This window comes from Oncorhynchus gorbuscha, linkage group LG01 (assembly GCF_021184085.1).
Source record: "Oncorhynchus gorbuscha isolate QuinsamMale2020 ecotype Even-year linkage group LG01, OgorEven_v1.0, whole genome shotgun sequence".
Lineage (NCBI taxonomy): Eukaryota > Metazoa > Chordata > Actinopteri > Salmoniformes > Salmonidae > Oncorhynchus > Oncorhynchus gorbuscha.
This window is the reverse complement of record NC_060173.1, coordinates 16,646,090-16,666,789: the sequence shown is the minus strand read 5'-3', so window position 1 is coordinate 16,666,789 and position 20,700 is coordinate 16,646,090. Positions and strand designations below refer to the sequence as shown.

The following is a 20,700-nucleotide window of genomic DNA, read 5'->3' as shown; positions in this document are numbered from 1 at the left end:
TTGTCTTTCTTGGACCAAGGAAGTCTCTTCTTATTGGTGTCCTTTAGTAGTGGTTTCTTTGCATCAATTTGACCATGAAGGTCTGATTCACGCAGTCTAATTTGAACAGTTGATGTTGAGATGTGTCTGTTACTTCAACTCTGTGAAGCTGGGCTGCAATCTATTTGGGCTGCAATCTGAGGTGCAGTTAACTCTAATGAACTTATCCTCTGCAGCAGAGGTAATTCTGGGTCTTCCATTCCTGTGGCAGTCCTCATGAGAGCAAGTTTTATCATAGCGCTTGATGGTTTTTGCAACTGCACTTGAAGAAACTTTTGAAATTCTTGACTGACCTTCATGTCTCAAAGTAATGAGGGACTGTCGTTTCTCTTCGCTTATTTGAGCTGTTCTTGCCATAATATGGATTGGTCTTTTACCAAATAGGGCTATCTTCTGTGTACCATTCCGATCTCAAAAGCATTAACAAAGGAAGAAATCCCACAAATTAACCTGTTAATTGAAATGCATTCTTGGTGACTACCTCATGAAGATGGTTGAAAGAATGCCAAGAGAGTGCAAAGCTGTCATCAAGGCAAAGGGTGGCTACTTTATAAAATATATAATTTATAAAATATAAAAATATATTTTGATTTGTTAAACACTTTTTTGGTTACTACATGATTCCATATTGTTTTATTTCATGGTTTTGATGTCTTCATTATTATTCTACAATGTAGAAAATAGTCAAAATAAAGAAAAACCCTTGAAGGAGTAGGTGTCTTTTGACTAGTACTGTGTGTGTGTACACAGACACACACACTCATATATATTTATATTCATTCATCTACATTCCACCAAAATAGAATTATCGAAATGAAAACTATCAATGTGAATAATATGAAAATACAATTCAATGAAGGAATTGTACATTTCCAGTTGAGAATGAGGAGAAAAACAAAACAAAATGACATTCAACGAAACAAAAAGGTTCAGAGCAATAAAATAAATGTGTTTTCCTATTCCATTTCAAATTGGTTGGAAAGTGACATTTTTTGTTTTGCATGAAATGTTGACTGGTTTAGAATTGGCATAGACATTAGGCAATGGCATCAACATACTGAATAAATATTATTTATCAAATTGAAGCATTTTGTTAAATTAAGATGCATGTTTGTGTCTTGGCTGCCCAATTAAAAACAAATTCAGTGTTGAAATGAATGAGCAGTGAGCACATCAAATACATTTTCAGTGAACAAAACATTGTTTAGTCATCATTTGTTCTATTCTAATCGCATAGAATAACGAAGTTTGAAGAACTCAATGGTTCAGATCGGTAGTAATTTACACAACAGCTACCGACTGGGAAATGTAATTTATTTCACAACATCCTCTCATTGATCCATATTATCACTTGTAAAATAACAAGCTACACTACATGACAAAGTATGTGGACACCTGCTCGTCAAACATCTCTTTCCAAAATCATGGGCAATAATATGGTGTTGGTCCCCCTCTACTGCTATAATAAATAGATTTCTCTCTTCTGGGAAGGCTTTCCACTAGATGTTGGAACATTGCTGCAGGGACTTGCTTCCATTCAGCCACGAGCATTAGTGAGGTCGGACACTGATGTTGGGCGATTAGGCCTGGCTCGCAGACGGCGTTCCAATTCATCCCAAGGATGTTTGATGGGTTTGAGGTCAGGGCTCTGTGCAGGCCAGTCAAGTTCTTCCACACCAATCTCAACAAACCATTTCTGTATGGACCTCGCTTTGTGCACGAGGGCATTGTCATGCTGAAACAAAGGGCCTTCCCAAAACCGTTGCCACACAAGTTGGAAGCACAGAATTGTCTAGAATGTCATTGCATGCTGTAGCATTAAGATTTCTCTTCACTGGAACTAAGGAGACTAGCCTAAACAATGAAAAACAACCCCAGAACATTAGTCGTTTTCGACCAAACTTTACAGTTGCCACTATGCAATGGGTCTGGGAGCGTTCTCCTGGCATCCGCAAAACCCAGATCTGTCGATCCCAGTGCCGGTTGGTGAAGCATGATTCATCACTCCAGAGAACGTGTTTCCACTGCTCCAGAGTCCATTGGTGGCAAGCTTTACAACACTCCAGCCGACGCTTGACATTGTGATCATACGCTTGTGTGCGGCTCCTCGGCCATGGAACCCCATTTCATGAAGCTCCCGACGAACAGCTCTTGCGCTGACGTTGCTTCCAGAGGCAGTTTGGAACTTGGTAGTGAGTGTTACAGCACTTGGCTGTCCTGTTCTGTGAGTTTGTGTGATCTACCACTTCGCGGCTGAGCCTTTGTTGCTCCTAGACATTTCCACTTCACAATAAAAGCACTTACAGTTGACCGGGTCAGCTCTAGCAGGGCAGAAATGTGATGAACTGACTTCTTGTAAAGGTGGCCTCCTATTCCGGTTCCATGATGAAAGTCACTGAGCTCAAGTAAGGCCATTCAACTGCCAATGTTTGTCTATGGTGTCATGACGTTGCCCTCTGAGTACAGCGAGCACCATCCCCCGCTCTCTGCTTCTACAACCAGACTGCTGTGGTCAGAGGTCGTAAATTCCTGAGAAGACCTCATGGACACAGTAATAGAGTTGTTTTTCATGGAGACAAAGGAAATCCTTCCACCTCACAGAACTTGAGGTACAAACAAATTTCATGTTCCTGAGAAAGTGTAAAAGACCGGTGAAGAATCCAGCTACGAACTGGTGCGTTTGGCACAACTTGGGAAGCTCAAGAGAGACGGTGTAGCCACATTACCATAACACTGTTTATATAATAGCCTCAGATATGAGGTTTACATCTAATTGTTGTATGAGATTAATGAGTGAGTATGATACTGTTTGTATAATTGTGTAATATGATTGTGGACCGTTTAATGAAGAAAAATACAATTCCCTTTTGATTTGAACTAAATCAGAGGACCGCCCCTGAGCCCAGTTAGGGTCAGACATCCTGGGACAGCCCTTTTCTGCCATTCCGAATAAAACCCAACTTTGAGAAATTATCACCAGACCAAGCTTACCTTAATTACGAGATGGCTAAAGGTTGTATAATCTTTTAACCATACCACGTGGTTAAACATAAAGACTATTGATACCGACAGAATAAGAACAAGTCTTTGATATTGCTTACTAGTCTGCAGCTAGGAATTCGGCATCATTGAACGCAAAGAATGACAACCGCCTAAACATCCATTCTATAATGAATGTCACTTTAAACTATCCCCTCTAACCAAGACAGGGAAAGACGGACAATTCTACAAAATACATTTCACCAGCGATCAAGACGACACACTGAGCGTAAATATATATATTGATTGCAATTGTTCACATGAGTGAGTGTTCATGTGTAAAGTATTAGCATTTTAATTGTTAGAATTAACTCTGTAGTGACTTCTTGGTAAAACCCCCACTCCCCTTTTGTCAAACAAGCCACCATGCCGGTTTAGCCCACTAGGGCACATTCTATCATTTCATGTAACCATATTTACTGTTTGTTTATGCATTTCTGTGAATTACTTAGTTAGTAATAAATACATAATTTAAGACAATTGATGTATGGATGACTCATAGTGAAGACTGGGTTCGTGCAGATAACCAACAATTTACGACATTTGGAATGAGACTAACGTGAGGTAAAGTAAATTATTCATTAATCAGAAGACTATGGATCAGATATGAAAATATCTGAAAAGTTATATTGGGAAATTATAACTTTGTAATCTGAATACTTTCCTTCGTGCCCCAACTTCCTAGTTAATTAGTTACATGATTATTCAGTTTAATCGAGTAACTAATTACAGAGAATCTTTGATAAAAACAAAGTATTCAGTTTAATGATAGTGAAGACACGACAATGGCGATTGTATGGCTGTGTGCTCAATTTTATACACGTCAGCAACAGATGTAGCTGAAATAGCCAAAGCCACTAATTTGAAGGAGTGTCCACATACACTTTATATACAAAAGTATCTTGAAGGTTGGAACAAATGTCTGGATACAACTGAACTGCATACAAAATGTTTTGTGAGGAGAAATTTTGGGAACGTATTAATCGTGGAGAAAGATGTCAGAGACTTGCTAACTCCAGGACAAGCAGTGGCCCGGCCCTACCCTTATATGGTGGCATTTCCACAACAGAAAAGGTGCAGTCTAAACATTCAGTAACTTTGAAATAAATACAGTTACGATCAAAATGTGTGTTATATTGTCAATTAACATTACGACAATATATTTGTAATGTCAAAATTAGGCCAATATTCTTTATGGATCTGAAAGAATTGGATGAATGAAAGCAACTTGGCAAAAGCTGCACTCAGCCTCTTTAAAAGCTAGGAGGTCCCATCACCATATTGATTACATCTAGTCCGATCCATTTAGATCTGTGAACGCTAAAGGGCTAAGGCCTGGACAGGAAGAGAAAGCAAAGTGTTGGACACCTTCCAGCCCAGATAAGTTAAGGAAATTGTATGACTATTAGGACACAGCCTGTCTGAGATATTCAGTACAAAATGTGCATCACATCCATCTCTTAAACAGGCATACGGGCTATTGCTAAGCGTTCCATGCATATCCCCTTCACATTATAGATTCATATAAATATACTACAAAAATAAATACAGAAACAAATACAAATAATTTTGTAATAGGCAAAATAGTTGAGTACTGATCTTTTCATATTAGGAAGTTTGCAAACTACAGATATTGTCTATTCTACCAGTAGGAGCATAAAACTGTTCGCCATTAAACAGTATTGTGAAATAGCCATTGAACAGATCATTACAAAAATCATCCCCATTATGCAAGGAAACGGGTCCATTTGGGCTGTAGCAACTCAAGGATGTATTCTGCTGATGGTTGGATTGCCACATAGAACCCACACTTGGCCCAGTTCACAAGAGATGGCAAAACCATATTCATTCAGCTTGTTAAAAAAATAAAAATAAAAATACAATCCCTAATCATTGTAATTTTTTCTTCCTTTCCCCACCATTTTGCCTTTTGAAAATCACAAACGAAGGAGTTGCTGAAAAGCTTAAATGTTCAATGACTAGTTTTGTCAGTGCAAACATTTGACCCAATATAGTAATAATATCCACAGTTTAACCATACATTTTTTCTTGCAATTTCTGCTGTAAAGTGTGAATTGCCAGTAAGTAATAGAGACCCAACTAACTGCTAGTCCAATAAACCAGGGTGTACTGCCAATGCTAAAGTTCAGGCTTGACAACCTTCCTCCATATTCATATTACAGAAAGACTATACCCTCAAGACGAGGTCGAAGTCAATCTGCCCTTTCAACTGACAGAAATAGGAGAAATCTCCTTCCAACTTGGCTTAAAAAATATCACTACCAAAAGCCCTGGTAAGATTGCCTCGATCCTCCCGTTTCAGCGGCAGAGAGTGGAGTTGAGTTCTGTGACATAGCGCCCCCTACCTACAGAGGTCCTGCACTACAGGTTTACATTGGCGCTTTGGCTGGAGTTTCCTCCTCCTGCCAGGACAGCTCTGCTTTCTGTCTTGGTGGCTCCTGCTGTTGCTGCCTGATGACTGTCCTGTTCCTGTGCTTGGCTGTATGTTGGCACTGCTGTTCTGACAAGACATCAAACTCGCTCTGTCCACCTGTTGCCAGGAAAACATATAGGGTAAGATTAACTTTACTGTCCCATTTTTCCTTGAAACAACATTTACTGTGACATAATTTGATGTGTGGTAATTTAACACTAAAACGTGTCTGTTATAGTCACCTACCATGCTCTTGTTCGACTGGCTTACGTGGCTGCTGGAAGAGAAACTTGTATCCCTGTGATTGGTCAATCCAGCACTGGGTGCAGATGAGCCTCGCCTACCCCGCGTCGAGGTCACCGGTTTACAGCAGACTCCGTCCGAATCCTGGAGGAATCATGGCAACCAATCGAGCGAGGGCAAAATATGATTTCACGACAGGCATCTCAATGTTTTAACGCATGAAAGGGGAGATTACCTAAGGGACCTTTCTTTTTATTAACCCTGTTTTCTCCCCAATTTTGTGGTATCCAAGTGGTAGTTAAAGTCTTGTCGCGTACGGACTCCGGAGATGCGAAGGTCGAGAGCAGTGCGTCCTCCGAAACACAACCCAACCAAGCCGCACTGCTTTTGACAATGCCCACTTAATCCGGGAGCCAGCCGCACCAATGTGTCAGAGGAAACACTGTGCACCTGGTGCCAGGAGTCGCTAGTGCGCGATGGGACAAGGACATCCCTGCCGGCCAAACCCTCCCCTAACCCGGACGGGTCAACCAGACGCAGCCAGCTGCGACAGAGCCTGGACTCTAACCCAGAATCTCGAGTGGCACAGCCTTAGACCACTGCGCCACTCAGAAGGCCCCTAAGGGACCTTTCTGATACATTAAATATTTTAGAGCTTTAAAATCACAGGTGCGAATGAAAGGCCAACACTGGGGCTGTAGTTATAAAGCATCTCAGATCTACGCGCCAGAGTATTCGTAAAGTATTCAGACCCCTTGACTTTTACCACATTTTGTTATGTTGCAGCCTTGTTTTAAATGTATTACATCGTTTTTTAAATTTATGTAAATTAGATATTTCCATTTTTTTTTACATTTGCAACATTTCTAAAAACCTATTTTCGCTTTGTCATTATTGTGTGTAGATTGGTGAGGAATTTTTTTTATTTGATCAATTTTAGAATAAGGCAGTAACGTAACAAAATGTGGAAAAAGTCAAGGGGTCTGAATACTTTCTGAGGAGCAAAGTGTGTGGAGAAGAGCAAAGTGTGTGGAGAGAACTCTGTTTCACAAGGCACTCACAGCGTCACTGGAGCTAGCTGATGAAGAATGTGGCGAGGAGAATGACGAAGAGGGGGGGAGGAGAGGAGGAGCTGGGGGACTCTGCCCCTTCCTCAGAGAGATTGTTGATGCATTCCTCCATCTCCTGAAGCTCCACCAGCAACGTGACATTACCTGTGACATCAAGGGGGAAGGGGAAAAATGTGGGGTTCGACAATTTTATACTGTTTTGATATAGCGCTATAATTGGGCTCTAAAATGTCTCCTCTCCTTACCTTTTAAGGTCAGGGAGTTCAGTGATAGGGCAGCCCACTTCATGGTGATCCAGTCTCTGTATTCAGCAACTTCCTGGGTCACCCGGATGATTCTGCCCAGTATACTGCAAGACACACAATCATTTATATTACTATAAGTTCGAACAGTAGACACAATACTTTTTCCACTTAATATTGTTGAAAATATACAGTGCATTCGGGAAAGTATTCAGACCCCTCAACTTTTTCCACATTTTGTTACCTTACAGCCTTATTCTAAAATGGATACATGCATGGATTACAACCTTGAGTATGATGTTACAAGCTTGGCACACCTGTATTTGGGTAGTTTCTCCCATTCTTCTCTGCAGATCCTCTGAAGCTGTCAGGTTGGCTGGGGAGCATCGCTGCACAGCTATTTTCAGGTCTCTCCAGAGATGTTTGATCGGGTTCAAGTCAGGCCTCTGTCCTTGAGTGGCCCAGCCATTCAGAGACTTGTCCCGAAGCCATTCCCATGTTGTCTTGGCTGTGTGCTTAGGGCCATTGTCCTGTTGGAAGGTGAAACTTCATCTTTCCCTCGATCCTGACTAGTCTCCCAGTCTCTGCCGCTGAAAAACATCCCCACAGCATAATGCTGTCACCACCATGCTTCACTGTAGGGATGGTGCCAGGTTTCCTCCAGACATGAGACTGGGCATTCAGGCCAAAGAGTTCAGTCTTGGTTTCATCAGACCAGAGAATCTTGTTTCTCATGGTCTGAGAGTCTTTAGGTGCCTTTTACTGCAGGCTGTCATGTGCCTTTTACTGTGGAGTGGCTTCCGTCTGTCCACTCTACCATAAAGGCCTGATTGGTGGAGTGCTGCAGAGATGGTTGTCCCTCTGGAAGGTTCTCCCATCTCCACGGAGGAACTCTGGAGCTCTTTCAGAGTGACTATCGGGTTATTGGTCACCTCCAGCCAGCTCTAGGAAGAGTCTTGGTGGTTCCAAACCTTCTCCATTTAAGAATGATGGAGGCCACTGTGTTATTGGGGACCTTCAATGCTGCAGAAATGTTTTGGTACCCTTCCCCAGATCTCTGCCTCAACACAATCCTGTCTCGGAGCTCTATGGACAATTCCTTCGATGTCATGGCTTGGTTTTTGCTCTGACATGCACTGTCAACTGTGAGACCTTATATAAACAGGTGTGCCCCTTTCCAAATCATGTCCAATCAATTGAATTTACCACAGGTGGACTCCAATCAAGTTGTAGAAACATCTCAAGGATGAGCAATGGAAACAGGATGCACCTGAGCTCAATATCGAGTCTCATAGCAAAGGGTCTGAATACTTACGTAAATATGTTTTTGTTTATATATATTATACACACGTGTAGATTGTTGAGGGGAAAACATTTTTAAAAATCCATTTTAGAATAAGGCGTAACAAAATGTGGAAAAAGTCAAGGTGTCTGAATATTTTCCCAAATGCACTGTAGTGTTCAAAGTTCCATTCCTGGCAGTCAGCTCCAGCGAACCCATCACTCAGAATTACGTGACTGTAACCCTCCCCATGTGTCCCGGCCCTGCCCAATACCTCTCGCCGTGGTTGTTGAGGTGGTACTTAGCGATGGGCGACACAGCGTGGCTCAGCACCATGAAGGCATATTCAAACACCTGCTTCACCTGCATGGCCCCGTATGAGCTACGGCCCACATCATTACCTGGACAACACAGGACAGACACCAAACTCTCAAGGTCAGGTACAAGCTTAGACTTGGTAGGTGCTTATTGCAGGAGTTCTCAAACGTCATCTCAATAAAACAACTGCATCTGATGTTTTATTTATGGCAGAAGTCAGAAGCACAAGCCACTACATTGAATTAATTTTACTAACCCCATTTTCTCCCCAATTTGATGGTATCTAATTGGTAGTTACAGTCTTGTCTCATTGCGTACGGACTCGGGAGAGGTGTAGGTCAGAGATGCATCATATAGGTAGCTAGCTACCATACTGTAACCAGCATATGCAGTAAGGAGTCTTAGACAAACTACAAAGGTGTGAACCCGGGCTCACCTGGCTGCAGTGGGTCTTCAATGTAGAGCAGGGAAGGTCTGTATCCATCCAGCATGCTCTTCTGGACCTCGTCTTTGGAGAGGTAGCAGCCCCCATCCTTGATCCGGATCCCAGTCTTCAGGTAGTTAAAATGGCGGCCGTACAGCTCAAAGAACTCTATGAGTAGGACACCAGTGTTGGCGTTGGGACTGCAGGCGTTCTCCCTGCTATGGAGCTGAAACGCACACACTCTATTGTCTATTACTTGCTTCCTTCGTAAGAACACGTAGGAGTAAGAACACTATGCTGCTGGTGACAAATACAAGTTTATTCAACGGTACAAAATGTATATCTCCTCACTCTCAACGGTTGAGGAAAGGCCGGACAAATGCATCATATAATCATTTAATTGGAATACTAGATTATACTCTCAATGACAATAATACAAGGATGACGGGCACCGACCCACCTGTAAGAAGCTGACAGCAACAAGGAAGAGGCAGTAGGAACTGATGCCTCCTGTAAACACTTCATTCATGTCTCTTTGTAATAAGAACTGCTTCAGGACTAGCACCAGGTACGGAAGCACAGGATATTTCTGAGGAGAAACAGATGGAGAGAAAACTTTAGAGAACAGTAGTTCACACTATGAGGATTGTGCCTAAATTCAGATGACGCTCAATCATTAGAAAGAAACAGACACATACTACCAGATAAGCTAAATGCCTTCCATGCTCATTTCGAGGCATATAACGCTGAACCATGCATGAGAGCACCACCTGTTCCGGACGACTTTCTGGTCACGCTCTACGTAGGAGATGTAAGACCTTTAAACAGGTTAATGTTCAAAGCCGCTGAGCCAGATGGATTACCAGGACGGACACGTACTGACCAGCTGGCAAGTGTCTTCACTGACATGATCATCCTCTCCCTGTCCCTGTCTGTAATACCTACATGTTTCAAACAGACCGGCATAGTCCCTGTGCCCAAGAATGCCAAGCTAACCTGTTTAAATGGCTAATCGGCACGTAAAACTCACATCTGTAGCCATGAAATGCCTTGAAAGGCTGGTCATGGCTCACATCAACACCATCAGACACGCTGGACCCACTCCAATTCGCATACCGCCCCAAAAGATCCCCCAGATGACGTCATCTCTATTGCACTCCACACTGCCCTCTTCCCACCTGGACAAAACTAACATCTATGTGAAAATGCTGTGCATTGACTACAGCTCAACATTCAACACCATAGTGCCCTCCAAGGTCATCACTAAGCTAAGGACCCTGGGACTGAAAACCTCCCTCTGCAACTGGATCCTGGACTTCCTGACATGCCTCCCCCAGGTGGTGAGAGTAGGCAACAACACATCTGCCATGCTGACTCAACACCGGGGCCCCTCAAGGGTGCATGCAACGTTCCCTCATGTACTCCTTGTTCACCCATGACTGAGTGGCCACGCACGACTCCAACACCATCATTAATATTGCTAATGACACGACAGTAGTAGGACTGATCACTGACAACGATGAGACAGCCTTTAGGGAGGTGGTCAGAACCTCTCAACATCAGCAAGACAAAAGGAGCAGATCGTGGACTACAGGAAACGGAGGGCCGAGCACGCCCCCATCCACATTGACGTGGCTTTAGAGGAGCGGGTTGAGAGCTTCAAGTTCCTCGGTGTCTACATCACTAAGGATCTATCATGGTCCACACACACCAACACCAGTCCTGAACAGGGTACGACAATGCCTCATCCCCCTCAGGAGGCTGAAAAGATTCTTGCATGAGCCATCAGATACTCAAAAGTTTCTACAGCTGCACCATTGATAGCAGTGACTAGCTGCAATACCACTTGGTATGGCAACTGCTTGGCATCCGACCGCAAGGTGTTATAGAGGGTAGTGCGTACGGCCCAGGGTTTCCGTTAAGCGGCTTTTGTCCGATAAAACATTTAAAAGCTGAAGAACTCAACTGGCACCGGCAAATTGGAAGAAGAAAAAGTGCTATTGCGAAATAATGCTTTTTAGCCTATTGATTGATGGAAATACATTTAACTGGTCATGCTTATTGGTCTATAGGTTAATTTGCATACTTTTGTAGAATTAAATTGGCGCAGATATACAGATAGAGAGCCTTTGAGTGGAGAATCTGTCAGACTGTGCATGAGCCACTGCAGTAACATCTTGTGGTGCTTTCAAGACAACTGGGAACTCAGAGAAATAGGAGTTCAAATAATGACGTCAGTGATATTCAGCTTGTAAAGTCGGAGCTCTGGACAGGGGACCGAGTTCCCGAGTTGGAATTCCGAGTTGGATGAACGACTGGAATTCCAATTTTCCCCAGTCGGCCAAACCCTGCCCTAACCCAGACGAAGTTGGGCCAATTGTGTGCCGCCTCATGGGTCTCCCAGTCGCGGCCGGCCGACACAGCCCTGGAGCGAAATCCGGGTCTGATGCCTCTAGCACTGCAGCCTTAGACCGCTGCGCCACTCGGGAGGCCCATGCAGTGCCCTTTTGACAACAGTGTTTTCCCCCTAAGTGCATTATGGAATGAACATTCGCATGTAGCCTACTGCCTTGTGCGCATTACTGTTCTCAAATATGAAGAAACAAATGTTTATCAACATTTTTAGCTAAATGTCCTGACCTCTTGAATCACTCATTGCTTTTTAACAAAAACAAATTATGTAGCCATGGTCTACTGGTTGTATGAATTTAGGATCTATCGTCCCACAACTGTCTCAGAGTACGTTTGGAATAGGCTATTTCTTTCTTGACAAGCTGACCAATTGAATATGTAGCCTAAACTCTTCTACTATAGTAGATTGACATAGGCTGACGATTTTGCTGTTCGTTACTCGTCTTGTTGGCTGAGGAAAAGTAAACGTGGACAGTTATTCTAACATGTTCAAAGAGCACATCAGAATTCGGTAAGGACAGGACATCGTTGCATCCTCAACGTGCATGTTCTATTAGTATGAATTACCATAATCTAAAATGTGATTTCTGTCATTCTGAGCACCGTGGGTGGACGCTCGAATCAGGTTACCCACCTAATGCATATGGAGCCGGTAATCAAAATTTTGGCGGTAAAATGTCAGGCACCACCTTTTTCTAACGGAAACCCTGGTATGGCCCAGTACGTCACTGTCAAGGACTCCAGCTACCAAAGTCATAGACTGTTCCTTTTCCTACCGCACGGAAAGCGGTAGCGATGCACCAAATCAGGAACCAACAGGACCCTGAACAGATTCTACCCCCAAGCCAGAAGACTGCCAAATATACTGAAAAAAGATATAAAATGCAACAAGTTCAAAGATTTTACTGACTTACAGTTCATATGAGGAAATCAGCCAATTGAAATAAATAAGGCCCTAATCTATGGATTTCACATGACTGGGAATACAGATATGCATCCGTTGGTCCCAGATACCTCCGGATCTCGTCAAGGTATTTCTGTGCATTCAAATTGCCATCGTCAAAATTCAATTGTGTTCGTGGACCTATGTTATGCCTGCCCATACCATAACCTCACCATGTGACACTCTATTCACAACTTTGACATCAGCAAACCGCTCGCCCACACGACGCCATACACGTGGTCTGCGGTTGGGAGGCCGGTTGGATATACTGCCAAATTCTCTAAAATGACATTGGAGGCGGCTTGTGGTAAATAAATTAACATGACATTCTCTGATGGACATTCCTGCAGTCAGCAGGCCAATTGCACACTCCCTCAAACATTTAGACATCTGTGTCATTGTGCTGTGTGACAAAAGTGCACATTTTACAGTGGCCTTTTACTGTCCCCAGCACAAGGTGGATCTGTGTAATGATCATGCTATTTAATCAAGCTTCTTGATATGCCACACCTGTCAAGCGGATGGATTATCTTGGCAAAAGAGAAAACGCTCACTGGGATGTAAACAAATTTGTTTAGAGATAAGCTTTTTGTGTGTATGGAACATTTCTGGGATCTTTTATTTCAGCTCATGAAACTTGGAACCAACACTTTACATGTTGCATTTATATTTTTGTTCAGTGTAGTAAGTCCGGGTAGCCATTTGGTTAACAATCGACGTTGACCATTATTATTATTATTATTAACTTTTTTGACTCACACACTGTCACGCATTGGTCTTAGTATTTTGTGTTTTCTTTAATTATTTGTTCAGGCCAGGGTGTGACATGGGTTTATTGTGTTGTCGTATTGTTTTTTTTTGTAGGCATTGGGATTGCGGCTCAGTAGGGGTGTAGCATAGGTTTGGCTGCCTGAGGTGTTTCTCAATCAGAGTCAGGTGATTCTCGTTGTCTCTGATTGGGAACCATATTTAGGTAGCCTGGGTTTCACTGTGTATTTCGTGGGTGATTGTTCCTGTCTCTGTGTTAGTATTCACCAGACAGGCTGTATAGGTTTTCACGTTCCGTTTGTTGTTTTGTATTTGTATAGTTATTTCATGTATTCACTATTCGTCATTAAAGAACATGAGTAACCACCACGCTGCATTTTGGTCCGACACTCCTTCAACAAACGAACGCCGTTACACACACGCTGCTGCTACTGTTTATCTATCCTGTTGCCTAGTCACTTTATTCCTTGTTATATGTACATATCTACCTCAATTACCTCATACCCCTGCACAACTCAGTACTGGTACCCTTTGTACAGTGCCTTGCAAAAGTATTAATCCCCTTTGCATTTTTCCTGCATTTACAACCAGTAATTTAAGTGGATTTTAATTTGGATTTCATGTAATGGACATACACAAAATAATCCAAATTGGTGAAGTGAAAAAAATTACTTGTTGAATTTTTTTTAAAGTGGTGCGTGCATATGTATTCACCCCCTTTGCTATGAAGTCCCTAAATAATATCTGGTGCAACCAATTACCTTCAGAAGTCACATAATTAGTTAAATAAAGTCCACCTGTGTGCAATCTAAGTGTCACATGATCTCAGATATATATATATATACACACACACACACCTGTTCTGAAAGGCCCCAGAGTCTGCAACACCACTAATCAAGGGGCACCATGAAGACCAAGGAGCTCTCCAAACAGGTCAGGGACAAAGTTATGGAGAAGTACAGATCAGGGTTGGGTTATAAAAAAATATCAGAAACTTTGAACATCCCAGGGAGCACCATTAAATCCATTATTAAAAAATGGAAAGAGCATGGCACCACAACAAACCTGACAAGAGAGGGCCACCCACCAAAACTCACAGATCAGGCATGGAGGGCATTAATCAGAGCGGTAACAAAGATGACCCTGAAGGAGGTGCAAAGCTCCACAGCAGAGATGGAGTATCTGCCCATAGGACCACAGAGCTGGGCTTTACGGAAAAGTGGCCAGGAAAAAGCCATTGCTTAAAGAAAAAAATAAGCAAACATGTTTGGTGTTTGCCAAAAGGCATGTGGGAGACAACCCTAACATATGGAAGAAGGTACTCTGGTCAGATGAGACTAACATTTAGCTTTTTGGCCATCAAGGAAAACACCTGGTCTGGCACAAACCCAACACACCTCATCACCCCGAGAACACCAAGCATGGTGGTAGCAGCATCATGCTGTGGGGATGTTTTTCCATCAGCAGGGACAGGGAATCTGGTCAGAATTGAAGGAATGATGGATGGTACTAAATACAGGGATATTCTTGAGGGAAACCTGTTTCAGTCTTCCAGAGATTTGAGACTGGGATAGAGGTTCACCTTTCAGCAGGACAATGACCCTAAGCATACTGCTAAAAGCAACACTCTAGTGGTTTAAGGTGAAACACTAAATGTCTTGGAATTGCCTAGTCAAACCCCAGATCTCAATCCAATTGAGAATCTGTGGTATGACAAAGATTGCTGTACACCAGAGGAACCCATCCAACTTGAAGGAGTTGGAGCAGTTTTGCCTTGAAGAATGGGCAAAAATCCCAGTGGCTAGATGTGCCAGGCTTATGGAGACATACCCCAAGAGACTAATAGGCTGACCACACCGCTCATGTAGAGTGTGCGAGCGTTGCAAAATGAATTTAGAAATCTATGTTAATCAATTATTGCACCCACACTGCTCACGAGCGTCTGCGTTGCCAAGGGCTAAAATAGAACTCCTTTCTATTTATGACGCAGATCGCTCTGCAAGTCCTGCCTCTCCCATCTCCTCATTGGTTTATAGAAGCAAGTACCCACATGCCATCTCCTCATTGGTTATACCCACGTAGGTGATTTAAAGACAATCTGTGTTGCCATTCGTTGTAGTAATACTACGAAAGTTAGATGCTCTCCAAATGCTCTCCATCCAACCTCACTGAGTTCGAGCTGTTTTGCAAGGAGGAATGGGAAAAAAATTCAGTCTCTCGATGTGCAAAACTGATAGACATACCCCAAGCGACTTACAGCTGTAATCGCAGCAAAAGGTGGCACTACAAAGTATTAACTTAAGGGGGCTGAATAATTTAGCACGCCCAATTTTTTAGTTTTTGATTTGTTAAAAAAGTTTGAAATATCCAATAAATGTCGTTCCACTTCATGATTATGTCCCACTTGTTGTTGATTCTTCACAAAAAAAAAATGTTTTATATCTTTATGTTTGAAGCCTGAAATGTGGCAAAAGGTCGCAAAGTTCAAGGGGGCAGAATACTTTCGCAAGGCACGAAGTATTTTACTAATAGTCTAAACCTTTTCGTTACAAAGCATGTGACAAATAAATACATTTTGATTTGACACACACACACAGGGAGCATTGTACCTTTTTATAATCTTTGATGAGGGCAGCAGCTTTGACAGCATTCTTCATGTTGAAACTGATGTCAACTTTGACCTCTGTGAGAGAATCTGTCAGTTTGATGATTGGCACCTAAAGACCAGACAAGATCAGATTTGACTGGCATAGACACCGATAATTCCCTGTCCAGAATTATGTTCACAACACACACACACACTTAACAAGGCTTCCCTCCACAGACAGACACACAAGACACACACTACCCATTACCGTGGCCTTGTCCAGCACTTTGACAGAATTCTCCTCCACCACTTTGTGTTTCCTCAGCGCCTCTTCTAACCTCCACAGAGGGAGGGTGTCTCCTTCCCTGAACTTCACAAACACCACCAGGTCAATGTCACTGCAACATCAACACAAATAATCACATTATATTCCTCCTTGGCGTAAGTTGGTGATAAAGGTTATGAATACTTTTTCAGTAAGGGAAAGGACTTGAAATTCAACGACAGGTTACCTAGTGGGTAGATAGAGACCCGTGCTGAAACTTCCAAATACTTGAACCTGCAAAGCAAGTTCACACCATGAGTAATGAGATTGCATATAAAACTCCATGACAACAACGATAAGCTATAAAATTATCATATCAGTATGCATGCTAATAAGAATTACTGCACCATTTCAAATTCAATAAATAACTAGACAAGGAAGTCAATGGCTTTACATCTCCGACTACAGTGAAGGTGATTGACTTACGTCAGCAGTGGGCCAAAGGTCCTTAATGACCCTCTCTATCCTCTCCACCACCTCCCTCCTCATTTTCTCCTCCTCCGGCCGCGGGGACATGTAGGCATAGAAGTCCTGGATCTCCTCATGGAGCCTGCAGAGTAAGAGACACACAGCGTGGTTAGAATGTTGTGTTCTAGAACACGTTTGAAATACTTCAATAGTAATGCAGTCAGGGGTTCCCTGGTAGATTTGACACTTGAAACATGGATTCATTAAATGTATTTTTATCAAGTCTCGAGCTTATTGACAAACAAGTAGGCTAAATACCTATTACATTTCATATTTTCTGTTATAGCAAACTAATCACATAGCACTACAGTGCGTAGACCAGCAGTGGCCTTCAGTCTTCCAGTGTACTATGTAGCCTGTGATTACTGAGCAGGGAGTTACTATAAATACACTTGTGGGTAAGTATGACACTATACTAAAGAGCAGCAGTGTGTATTCCCAGGAGGACATGACATGTGCCAGCCCAGCCAGCTGCTTTTCAATACGTCATTCAGAGGGTAATAAAGTGCTTTAGAATAACCCTCAATGGTTCATGGGACAAGGCTATCTGCTGCATCACACTAGGCTTTAAATACAGTAGAGGAGATACGGTTCAAATGAATGTTTCTGCATGTACAGGTCTCAGTGCAGTGGTGGGTTTAACTGAAAACTCATAGTATAGGCCCTCGGCAATTGTGATAGTTTTGGGTATAGGCCCCATTTCTGATTCTGAAACTATATAGTATAGCAATAAAATATCTGTAATTTATGGAGCCCAAACTATTATAAAATCTTACATTGAAAATGTAGGAATACACGCCTTACACTGACTAACACAGGTACCATCATCTTCTCAGTATGTCAAGTAAGAAGGAGTGTGTTGACCAGATGAGGCATTGGAATGTATTAGAGCTGGTCTAGCCTTGTGTGGCGCCAGTTCAGATCTACCTGGTCAGGTTCTGAAGAAGAAAACTAATGAGAGGATAACACCGTGGACCCCTACTCTTTCAACTCACATGAGCCCAAATGTGTCTATGCACTAGCCTTTTGATAAGACTGCTCATATTCTAACCAAATGCTGCTGAATAGAAATATGAAGTTTATGGAAAGTAATCTTTATCAATGATGAGCTAGAAAATACATTGCCTGGCTACCCACACTCTTTGCTCCAGCCAAACACTACACCACACCCACAGACTTTAGATTCTTCTCAAAAGACAGAGCAGTGGAAGAATTTAGTTTGCAGTCTTTACCTGGCCGACTCCCCTCGCTTCACTGGGATTCTCTAACTCTTACCCTTTTACGGGAGCTAAGACACTGGCTTGCTAGTGCTCTCCCATGCCGTCCCTAGGAGTGGTGTATAACGTCTAGCCAGGCTTTTTCCACTATACTCGACTTGAGTGGGTTGAGTCAATTACATTATCTTCCTGTCCAGACTTGGGTGGGGTTATATCCTGCCACTGTCCCCCAACCCCCCGTCTCAGTCCCCAGTATCTACAGTGCCTTCGGAAAGTATTCAAACCCCTTGACTTTTTCCATTGTTAGGTTACAGCCTTATTCTAAAATTGATTCAAATGGTCCCCCCCCCCCAAATCTACACACAATAGCCAATAATGACAACCAAAAACTTTTGGGGTTTGTTGTAATTCTTTTTTTGACATTAAAACTAGAAATCTGACATTTACATAAGTATTCAGACCCTTTATCATTCATTTGTTGAAACACCTTTGGCAGCGATGACAGCCTTGAGTCTTCTTGGGTATGATGCTACATGCCTGGCACACCTGTATTTGGGGAGTTTCTCCCATCAAGGTCTGAGAGTCTTTAGATGCCTTTTGCCAAACTCCAAGTAGGCTGTCATGTGACTTTTACAGACAGGTGTGTGCCTTTCCAAATCATGCCCAAGCAATTGAATTTACCACAGGTGGACTCCAAGTTGGAGAAAAATCGGGAAGGATGATCAATCAAAACAGGATGCACCTGAGCTCAATTTTGAGTCTCATAGAAAAGGGTCTTGTAATTTGCACACAAAAAAATCTAACAACCTCTTTTCACTTTGTCATCATTGTGTAGTGTGTAGATTGATGTTTTTTTATTTAATACATTTTAGAGTAAGGCTGTAACGTAACAAAAATGTGGGAAGAGTCAAGGGGTCTAAATACTTTCCAAAGGCACTTTATGCTGCAATAGCCTCTCTCTCTCTCAGGACCTGAGCACTAGGACCATGTCTAAGGACCACCTGGCTTTGTGACTCCTTGCTGTCCCAGTCCACCTAGTCGTGCTGCTAATCCAGTTTCTGCTGTTCTGCCTGTGGCTATGGAACCCTGACCTGTTCACTGGACCTGCTACCTTATCCCAGACCTGCTGTCTCGACCTCTGAATGCTCTGCTATGAAAAGCCAACTGACATTTACTCCTGAGGTGCTGACCTGTTGCACCCTCTATAACCACATATTATTATTTGACCCTGCTGGTCATCTATGATGAACGATCCAGCCTTAATGGCCATTTACACAATCTCCACCGGCACAGCCAGTAGAGGACTGGCTACCCCTCAGAGCCTGGTTCCTCTCTAGGTTTCTGCCTTTCTTGGGAGTTTTTCCTAGCCACTGTGCTAGTACATCTGCATTGCTTGCTCTTTGGGGTTTTGGGCTGGTATTCTGTATGAGCACGTTGTGACGTCTGCTGATGTACAAAGGGCTTCATAAATAAATGTTATTGATTGACTGATTTAGTTTGAGCAGAGAGGGTCGTCACTAGTTACCACAGCCCAAAAGTAATAAACCCTGCATATGTATACCATTTATATTATTAAAATGTTATTTTAAACCTAGCCACAATGCTAACCTTAAATTAAGACCAAAAAGCACATTTGTGTTCACATACATTTTTAAGATAAAGCCACATTGGCTACAATGGTCCCATCTGATATTTCCTCCTCGAGACTGCCTTACATTTTTGAGGACATTTATTTTCATCGTTAGAGCGGCCACTAGGGTATCTGGTCAATATAATGGATAATCTGTGGTTTGAGAGGTCACTCAGGCTAGGAAAAAAAGACAATGTAGGATCCTTCTGTATGAGAAATCATCTCATGTTGATCAATTTATCAGGTACAAATCCTTGCCAACACACAGAAGTCCCTCCCTGTGCTCTGTAATAAATCGTCAGCCAGACAGTTCAAACATGACAAGTTAGAGCACTTATGCTGCCACGGGCATCCTTCCTTACCCCAAAATCCCTGCAGTGTAGTTTCTGGTTTTCCAAGGCGTGTCCGTGTAACCAACTCTACGGCAGTCAGTTTCGTCCACCGTAGAGTTGCAGCCAATACTCAATAAACTGCGGTTAAAACCGAAAGTGCTCGCTCGGTTGTCTCTCCTCCGTCTGTTCCCAAATTCGTATTCTCTCTCTCTTCCTCTCCAGCTACCGAATGCAGTGCCACCCACAATCCCGGCACCACTACTGCCCTTCCCCGCAGGATGCTGGTTGATATCTTCCTCCAATAAATCGGATAGCTGTTCTATTTTATTATCGCCTTTCGGATTAATCGTCCCTTGCATTCTCGCCTCTCTGCAGCTCGTGCCACTGTCGGGTACTCCGTCCTGAATCACGTTCCCCGTGACCCCGTTCACCGATACAGTTGTACCAGAACTAGTCTTGGTGGTGGGCGTGTTCGAGGTAGAAGAGCCGTGGTTCTTATGATTATTCAAACTCAAATTGCGCAGACCATGAGTCGTTATCCAAATCTTCAACCACGCGCTGCTGGGTTTGGAACCAGGAGAATATTGGATCCACGCACCCGTGCACGGCACGCTCGCTAGGTTTGCGTGACTGGCACTGTCACGATAGAGGTAGCTACACTGAGCTGCTAACGAAAGAGGAGAATTCATTGGTGCGGCTGGCTTCCGGGTTGGATGCGCGCTGTGTTAAGAAGCAGTGCGGCTTGGTTGGGTTGTGTATCCGAGGACGCATGACTTTCAACCTTTGTCTCTCCCGAGCCCGTACGGGAGTTATAGCGATGAGACAAGATAGTAGCTACTAAAAACAATTGGATACCACGAAATTGTGGAGGAAATAGGGTAAAATTCAAAACAAAAAAAAGAAAGAGGAGAATTGACAAGTTATGCG

At 42.9% G+C, this 20,700-nt stretch overlaps 1 pseudogene; it reads right to left on the bottom strand.

Moving 5' to 3' along the window:
- Positions 1-5,468: 5,468 nt before the first annotated feature.
- LOC124040023 lies at positions 5,469-20,472 on the bottom strand (annotated as a pseudogene).
- Between the last annotated feature and the right edge of the window lie 228 nt (positions 20,473-20,700).